We start from the raw sequence: 9651 nt of genomic DNA, 5'->3' as shown, positions 1-9651 counted from the left end.
TTGTGATATTCCACTGGCGGTCAGAATGGAAATCTGGCTCTGGAAGCCTCCACATAAAATCGTCCAACAAACTGTGAATGCCAATTAAAAGTGGATGTTCTAACGGGTATTTTGGAATATAAAATGTTCTCCAAATCAGTTTTTGGTAGAACAAAATTTTCAAATTTCTGATATTCCACAGGTGGTCAGGACAGTAGTCCAGCTATGGAAGCCTCCAGATAAAATCGTCCAACAAACTGTGAATGCCAATTAAAAGTGGAAGCTCTTGCGAGTATTTTGGAATATAAAATGTACTCCAAGTCAGTTTTTGGTGCAACAAAATGTTCAAATTTTTGATATTCCACTGGTGGTCAGGACGGTAGTCTAGCTCTGGAAGCCTCCATATAATAACGTCGAAAGAAATGTGAATGCCAAATAAGAGTAAAGGTCCTAACGAGTATTTTCGCATATACATTTTTTTTTAAGCCAGTTTTTGGTAGAACAAGATGTTCCAATTCCTGATATTCCACTGGTGTTCAGGCTCTTGAAGCCTCCATATAAAATCGTCCAAAAGCTGTGAATGTCAAACGAAAGTGAAAGATCTGACGAGTATTTTGGCATATAAAATGTTCCCCCACTCAATTTTTTAGCAGAACAAAATTTTTAAATTTCTGATATTCTACTGGTTGTCTGGACGAAAATCTGGCTCGGGAAGCCTCCATGTAAAAATGTCAAAAAAAAAAACTGTGAATGCCAAATGAAAGTGGAATCCCCTACGAGTATTTTGAAATATAAAATGTTCTCCACGTCACATACTGGGAGAACAAAACTTTCAAATTTGTAAAATTCCATTGGTGGTTAGACGGAAATCTGACTTGGGTAACTCCATATAAGAACGTCCAAAAACTGTTATTTACAAATAAAAAGGGAAGCCCTTACGAGTATTTTGGAATATAAAATGTTCTCAAAATCAGTTTTTGGTAGAACAAATTTGCCAATTTTCTGATATTCTGGAAGCCTCCAGATAAAATCGTCCAACAAACTGTGAATGCCAACTAAAAGTGGAAGCTCTTACGGGTATTTTGGAATATAAAATGTTCTCCAAATCAGTTTCTGCCACTGGTGGTCAGGACAGTAGTCCAGCTATGGAAGCCGCCATATAAAAACGTTTTCCAAGTCAGTTTTTGTTAGAACAAAATTTTCAAATTTCTAATGTTCCACTGGTGGTCAGGACGGAAATCTGACTCGGGAAGCCACCATGTAAAAATGTCAAAAAAATGTAAATGCCAGATGAAAGTGGAAGACCCTACGAGTATTTTGGAACATAAAATGTTCTCCACGTCAGCTACTGGGAGAACAAAATTTTCAAATTTGTGAATTTCCATCTGACTTGGGAACCTCCATATAAGAACGTCCAAAAACTGTTAATGACAAATAAAAGTGGAAGCCCTTACGAGTATTTTGGAATATAAAATGTTCTCAAAATCAGTTTTTGGTAGAACAAATTTGCCAATTTTCTGATATTCCACAGGTAGTCAGGACGGAAATCAGGCTCTGGAAGCCTCCATGTAAAAAGGTCCAAAAAACTGTGAATGCCAAGAGAGAGTAAAGGTCCGAGTATTTTGATATACAAAGTATTTTCCAAGTCAGTTTTTGGTAGAACAAAATTTTCACATTCATATATTCCACTGGTAGTCAGGACAGAAATCAGGCACTGGAAACCTCCATATAACATTGTCCAAAAGCTGTGAATGTCAATTGAAAGATCTAACGACTATTTTGGCATATGTTCCCCCACTCAATTTTTTAGAAGAAAAAATTTTTAAATTTCTGGTATTCCACAGGTGGTCAGAACGGAAATCATGCTCTGAAAGCCTCCATATAAAAACGTCCAAAAAATTGTGAATTTCCACTGGTGGTCAGGACGGAAATCTGGCTCTGAATGCCTCCATACAAAGTCGTCTAAACTGCTGTGAATGTCAAATGAAAGTGGAAGCTCTTACGAGTATTTTTGCAGGTAAAATGTTCTCCAAATCAGTTTTTGCTGGAACAAAATGTTCAAATTTCTGATATTCCACTGGTGGTCAGGACAGTAGTCTAGCTCTGGAAGCCTCCATATAATAACGTCGAAAGAACTGTGAATGCCAAATAAGAGTAAAGGTCCTAACCAGTATTTTGGCAAATAAACTTTTTTTCAAGCCAGTTTTTGGTAGAACAGGATGTTCCAATTTTTGATATTCCACTGGTGATCGGGCTCTGAAAGCCTCCATATAAAATTGTCCAAAAGCTGTGAATGTCAAATGAAAGTGAAAGATCTGACGAATATTTTGGCATATAAATTGTTCCCCCACTCAATTTTTTAGCAGAACAAAATTTTTAAAATTCTGATATTCTACTGGTGGTCTGGACGAAAATCTGGCTCTGGAAGCCTCCATATAAAAACGACCAAAAAACTGTGAATTCCAAATGAAAGTGGAAGCTCTTACGAGTATTCTTGCATGTTTTCCAAGTCAGTTTTTGGTAGAACTAAATTTCAAATTTCTGATATTCCAATGGTGGTCAGGACGGAAATCTGTCTCGGGAAGCCAACGTGTAAAAACGTCCAAAAAAATTGTGAATGCAAAATGAAAGTGGAAGCCCTTACGAGTATTATGGAATATAAAATGTTTTCCAAATTAGTTTTTGGTAGAACAAATTTTCCATTTTTCTGATATTCCACAGGTGATCAGGACGGAAATCAGGCTCTGGAAGCCTCCAAATAAAAAGGTCCAAATAACTGTGAATGCCAAATGAGAGTAAAGGTTCGAGTATTTTGAAATATAAAATCTTTTCCAAGTCAGTTTTTGGTAGAACAAAATTTTCAAATTCTTATTTTCCACTGGTAGTCAGGACGGAAATCAGGCACTGGAAAACTCCATATAAAATCGTCCATAAGCTGTGAATGTCAAATGAAAGATCTAACGACTATTTTGGCATATGTTCCACCACTCAATTTTTTAGAAGAAAAAAAATTTTTAAATTTCTGGTATTCCACATACGGTCAGAAGGGAAATCACGCTCTGAAAGCCTCCATATAAAAACGTCCAAAAAAATGTGAATGTCAGATGAAAGTGGAAGCCCCTACGAGTATTTTGGAACATAAAATGTTCTCCACGTCAGCTACTGGGAGAACAAAATTTTCAAATTTGTGAAATTCCATTGGTGTTTAGGACGGAAATCTGACTTGGGAACCTCCATATAAGAACGTCCGAAAACTGTTAATGACAAATAAAAGTGGAAGCCCTTACGAGTATTTTGGAATATAAAATGTTCTCCAAATCAGTTTTTGGTAGAACAAATTTGCCAATTTTCTGATATTCCACAGGTGATCAGGACGGAAATCAGGTTCTGGAAGCCTCCATGTTAAAACGTCCAAAAAACTGTGAATGCCAAAAGAGAGTAATGGTCTGAGCAAGCATTTTGGCAAATAAAATGTTCCCAAGTCAGTTTTTGGTAGAACAAAATTTTCAAATTCGTATATTCCATTTGTTGTCAAGACGGAAATCCGGCTCTGGAAGCCTCCATATAAAAAGATCCAAATAACTGTGAATGCCAAATGAGAGTGGAAGCCCTTACGAGTATTTTGGCATATAAAATGTTCTCCAAATCAGTCTTTGGTAGAACAAATTTGCAAATTTTCTGGTATTTCACAGGTGGTCAGGATGAAAAAAAAGGCTCTGGAAGACTCCATATAAAAACGTCCAAAAAAATTGTGGATGCCAAATGAAAGTGGAAGCCCTTACGAGTATTTTGGCATATAAAATGTTCTCCAAATCAGTCTTTGGTAGAACAAATTTGCAAATTTTCTGGTATTTCACAGGTGGTCAGGATGAAAAAAAGCCTCTGAAAGCCTCCATACAAAATCGTCTAAACTGCTGTGAATGTCAAATGAAAAGAGAATTACGAGTATTTTTGCATATAAAATGTTCTCCAAATCAGTTTTTGGTGGAACAAAATTTTCAAATTTCTGATATTCCACTGGTGGTCAGGCTCTGGAAGCCTCCATATAAAATCGTCCAAAAGCTGTGAATGTCAAATGAAAGTGAAAGATCTGACGAGTATTTTGGCATATAAAATGTTCCCCCACTCAATTTTTTAGCAGAACAAAATTTTTAAATATTTGATATTCTACTGGTGGTCTGGACGAAAATCTGGCTCTGGAAGCCTCCATATAAAAACGCCCAAAAAACTGTGAATTCCAAATGAAAGTGGAAGCTCTTACGAGTTTTTCTGCATGTTTGGTAGAACTAAATTTCAAATCTCTGATATTCCAATGGTGGTCAGGACGGAAATCTGTCTCGGGAAGCCAACATGTAAAAACGTCCAAAAAAATTGTGAATGCAAAATGAAAGGTGAAGCCCTTACGAGCATTATGGAATGTAAAATGTTTTCCAAATCAGTTTTTGGTAGAACAAATTTTCCATTTTTCTATTCTTCCAATGGTGGTTAGAACGGAAATCTGGCTCTGGAAGCCTCCATATAAAAAGATCCAAATAACTGTGAATGCCAAAAGGGAGTAATGGTCTTAACAAGCATTTTGGCATATAAAATGTTCTCCGAGTCAGTTTTTGGCAGAACAAAATTTTCAAATTTTTGATGTTCCATTTGTTGTCAGGACGAAAATCTGGCTGTGCAAGCCTCCATATAAAAAGGTCCGAAAAACTGTGAATGCCAAATGAGAGTAAAGGTCCGAGTATTTTGAAATATAAGATCTTTTCCAACTCAGTTTTTGGTAGAACAAAATTTTCAAATTCTTATATTCCACTGGTAGTCAGGACGGAAATCAGGCACTGGAAAACTATATATAAAATCGTCCAAAAGCTGTGAATGTCAAATGAAAGCTCGAACGACTATTTTGGCATATGTTCCCCCACTTAATTTTTTAGAAGAACAAAATTTTTAAATTTCTGGTATTCCACAGGTGGTCAGGACGGATCTCATGCTCTGAAAGCCTCCATATAAAGAGGTCCAAATAACTGTGAATGCCAAATGAGAATAAAGGTCCGAGTATTTTGGCATATAAAATGTTCTCCAATTTTCAAATTTGTGTTGTTCCACTGGTGGTCAGGACAACTCTGGCTCTGGAAGCCTCCATGTAAAAAGGTCCAAATAAGTGTAAATGCCAAATGAGAGTGCAGGTCCGAGTATTTTGGCATATAAAATGTTCTCCAAAACAGTTTTTGTAGAACAAAATTTTCAAATTTGTGATATTCCACTGGCGGTCAGCACGGAAATCTGGCTCTGGAAGCCTCCAGATAAAATCGGCCAACAAACTGTGATTGCCAATTAAAAGTGGAAGCTCTTACGAGTATTTTGAAATATAAAATGTTCTCCAAATCAGTTTTTGGTAGAACAAAATTTTCAAATTTCCGATATTCCACTGGTGGTCAGGACAGTAGTCCAGCTATGGAAGCCTCCATATAAAAACGTTTTCCAAGTCAGTTTTTGTTAGAACAAAATTTTCAAATTTCTAATGTTCCACTGGTGGTCAGGACGGAAATCTGACTCGGGAAGCCACCATGTAAAAATGTCAAAAAAAAGTAAATGCCAGATGAAAGTGGAAGCCCCTACGAGTATTTTGGAACATAAAATGTTCTCCACGTCATCTACTGGCAGAACAAAATTTTCAAGTTTGTGAATTTCCATTGGTGTTTAGGACGGAAATCTGACTTGGGAACCTCCGTATAAGAACGTCCAAAAACTGTTAATGACAAATAAAAGTGGAAGCCCTTACGAGTATTTTGGAATATAAAATGTTCTCCAAATCAGTTTCTGGTAGAACAAATTTGCCAATTTTCTGATATTCCACAGGTGGTCAGGACGGAAATCAGGCTCTGGAAGCCTCCATGTAAAAAGGTCCAAAAAACTGTGAATGCCAAGAGAGAGTAAGGGTCAAAGGGAGTAATGGCCTTAACAAGCATTTTGGCATATAAAATGTTCTCCGAGTCAGTTTTTGGTAGAACAAAATTTTCAAATTTTTGATGTTCCATTTGTTGTCAGGACGAAAATCTGGCAGTGCAAGCCTCCATATAAAAAGGTCCGAAAAACTGTGAACGCCAAATGAGAGTAAAGGTCCGAGTATTTTGAAATACAAAATATTTTCCAAGTCAGTTTTTGGTAGAACAAAATTTTCATATTCATATATTCCACTGGCAGTCAGGACAGAAATCAGGCACTGGAAACCTCCATATAACATTGTCAAAAAGTGTGAATGTCAAATGAAAGATCTAACGACTATTTTGGAATATGTTGCCCCACTCAATTTTTAGAAGAAAAAAATTTTTAAATTTCTGGTATTCCACAGGTGGTCAGAACGGAAATCATGATCTGAAAGCCTCTATATAAAAACTTCCAAAAAATTGTGAATGCCAAATGAAAGTGGAAGCCCTAACGAGTAGTTTGGCATATAAAATGTTCTCCAAATCAGTCTTTTGTATAACAAATTTGCAAATTTTCTGATATTTCACAGGTGGTCAGGACGAAAATAAGGCTTTGGAAGACTCCATATAAAAACGTCCAAAATACTGTGAATTCCAAAAGAGACAAAGGTCTTAGCGAGTATTTTGGCATATAAAATGTTCTCCAAGTCAGTTTTTGGAAGAAAAAATTTTCAAATTTGTGATATTCCACTGGTTCCCCGGACGGAAATCTGGCTCTGGAAGCTTCCATATAAAAAGATCCAAATAACTGTGAATGCCAAATGATGGTAAAAGTCTGTGTATTTTGGCATATAAAATGTTCTCCAAATCAGTTTTTGGAAGATCAAAATTTTCAAATTTGTGATATTCCACTGGTGGTCAGGACGGAAATCTGGCTCTGAATGCCTCCATACAAAATCGTCTAAACTGCAGTGAATGTCAAATGAAAGTGGAAGCTCTTACGAGTATTTTTGCAGGTAAAATGTTCTCCAAATCAGTTTTTGGTGGAACAAAATGTTCAAATTTCTGATATTCCACTGGTGGTCAAGACGGTAGTCTAGCTCTGGAAGCCTCCATATAATAACGTCGAAAGAACTGTGAATGCCAAATAAAAGTAAAGGTCCTAACGAGTATTTTGGCAAATAGTCTTTTTTTCAAGCCAGTTTTTGGTAGAACAAGATGTTCCAATTTCTGATATTCCACTGGTGTTCAGGCTCTGGAAGCCTCCATATAAAATCGTCCAAAAGCTGTGAATGTCAAATGAATGTGAAAGATCTGACGAGTATTTTGGCATATAAATTGTTCCCCACTAAATTTTTTAGCAGAACAAAATTTTTAAATTTCTGATATTCTACTGGTGGTCTGGACGAAAATCTGGCTCTGGAAGCCTCCATATAAAAATGCCCAAAAAATAGTGAATTCCAAATGAAAGTGGAAGCTCTTACGAGTATTTTTGCATTTTTTCCAAGTCAGTTTTTGGTAGAACTAAATTTCAAATTTCTGATATTCCAATGGTGGTCAGGACAGAAATCTGTCTCGGGAAGCCAACATGTAAAAACGTCCAAAAAAATTATGAATGCAAAATGAAAGTGGAAGCCCTTACGAGTACTATGGAATGTAAAATGTTTTCCAAATTAGTTTTTGGTAGAACAAATTTTCCATTTTTCTATTCTTCCAATGGTGGTCAGTACGGAAATCTGGCTTTGGAAACCTCCATATAGAAACGACCAAAAAATTGTGAATTCCAAATGAAAGTGGAAGCCCTTACGAGTATTTTGGCATATAAAATGTTCTCCAAATCAGTCTTTGGTAGAACAAATTTGGCAATTTTCTGATATTCCACAGGTGGTCAGCACGAAAATCAGGCAATGGAAGCCTCCATATAAAACGTCCAAAAAACTGTGAATGTCAAAAGAGAGGTAAGGTCTTAATGAGTATTTGGGCATATCCAATGTTATCCAAGTCAGTTTTTGGATGAAAAAATTTTGAAATTTGTGATATTCAACTGGTTGTCAGGACGGAAATCTGGTTCTGGAAGCATCCATATAAAAAGTTTTAAATAACTTGAATGCAAAATGAGCGTAAAGGTAAAAGTATTTGGGCATATAAAATGTCATCCAAATCAGTTTTTGGTAGAACAAAATTTTCAAATTTGTGATATTCCATTGGTGGTTAGGACGGAAATCTGACTCGGGAACCTCCATATAAGAACGTCCAAAAACTGTTAATGACAAATAAAAGTGGAAGCCCTTTCGAGTATTTTGGAATATAAAATGTTCTCCAAATCAGTTTTTGGTAGAACAAATTTGCAAATTTTCTGATATTCCACAGGTGGTCAGGACGGAAATCATGCTCTGAAAGCCTCTATATAAAAACTTCCAAAAAATTGTGAATGCCAAATGAAAGTGGAAGCCCTAACGAGTAGTTTGGCATATAAAATGTTCTCCAAATCAGTCTTTTGTATAACAAATTTGCAAATTTTCTGATATTTTACAGGTGGTCAGGACGAAAATAAGGCTTTGGAAGACTCCATATTAAAACGTCCAAAATACTGTGAATTCCAAAAGAGACAAAGGTCTTAGCGAGTATTTTGGCATATAAAATGTTCTCCAAGTTAGTTTTTGGAAGGAAAAATTTTCAAATTTGTGATATTCCACTGGTTCCCAGGACGGAAATCTGGCTCTGGAAGCTTCCATATAAAAAGATCCAAATAACTGTGAATGCCAAATGATAGTAAAAGTCTGTGTATTCTGGCATATAAAATGTTCTCCAAATCAGTTTTTGGAAGATCAAAATTTTCAAATTTGTGATATTCCACTGGTGGTCAGGACGGAAATCTGGCTCTGAATGCCCCCATACAAAATCGTCTAAACTGCTGTGAATGTTAAATGAAAGTGGAAGCTCTTACGAGTATTTTTGCAGGTAAAATGTTCTCCAAATCAGTTTTTGGTGGAACAAAATGTTCAAATTTCTGATATGGTTGTCACTTGTTCTCAGGACGGAAATCTGGCTTTTGGAGCCTTTATATAAAAACGTCCAAAAAAACTGTGAAAGCTAAATGAAAGTAGAAGCTCTTACGAGTATTTTCGGGTATAACACGTTCCCCAAATTAGTTTTTGGTAGAACAAATTTTCCAATTTTCTGATATTCCAAAAACCGTCCAAAAACTGCGAATGTCAAATGATAGTGAAAGCTCTTACAAGTATTTTTGCATATAAAATGTGCTACAAATCAGTTTTTTGTAGAACAAATTTTCGGATATTCCACTGGTGGTCAGGACGAAAATATGGATCTGGAAGCCTCCATATAAAAACGTCCAAAAACTGTGAATGCCAAAAGAATTTGGAGCAGTTTCGAATATTTTGCCATATAAAATGTTTTCGAAATCGGTTTAAGGTACAACAAAGTGTTCCCATTTCTGATATTCCACTGATGGTCAGGTCCGAATTCTAGCTTTGGAAGCCTTCATATAAAAACGTCCAGAAAATTGTGAATGCCAAATTAAAGTGGAAGCTCTTACGAGTATTTTCACTAATAAAATGCTCTCCAAATCAGTTTTTGGTAGAACAAATCTTCCAATTTTCTGATATTCCAAAAAACGTCCAAAAAATGATAGTGGAAGCTCTTACAAGTATTTTTGCATATAAAATGTGCTACAAATCAGTTTTTGGTAGAACAAATTTTCTGATATTCAACTGGTGGTCTGGACGGAAAT

Source organism: Musca domestica, unplaced genomic scaffold (assembly GCF_030504385.1).
Source record: "Musca domestica strain aabys unplaced genomic scaffold, Musca_domestica.polishedcontigs.V.1.1 28, whole genome shotgun sequence".
Lineage (NCBI taxonomy): Eukaryota > Metazoa > Arthropoda > Insecta > Diptera > Muscidae > Musca > Musca domestica.
Note: the sequence above shows the minus strand (reverse complement) of the source record.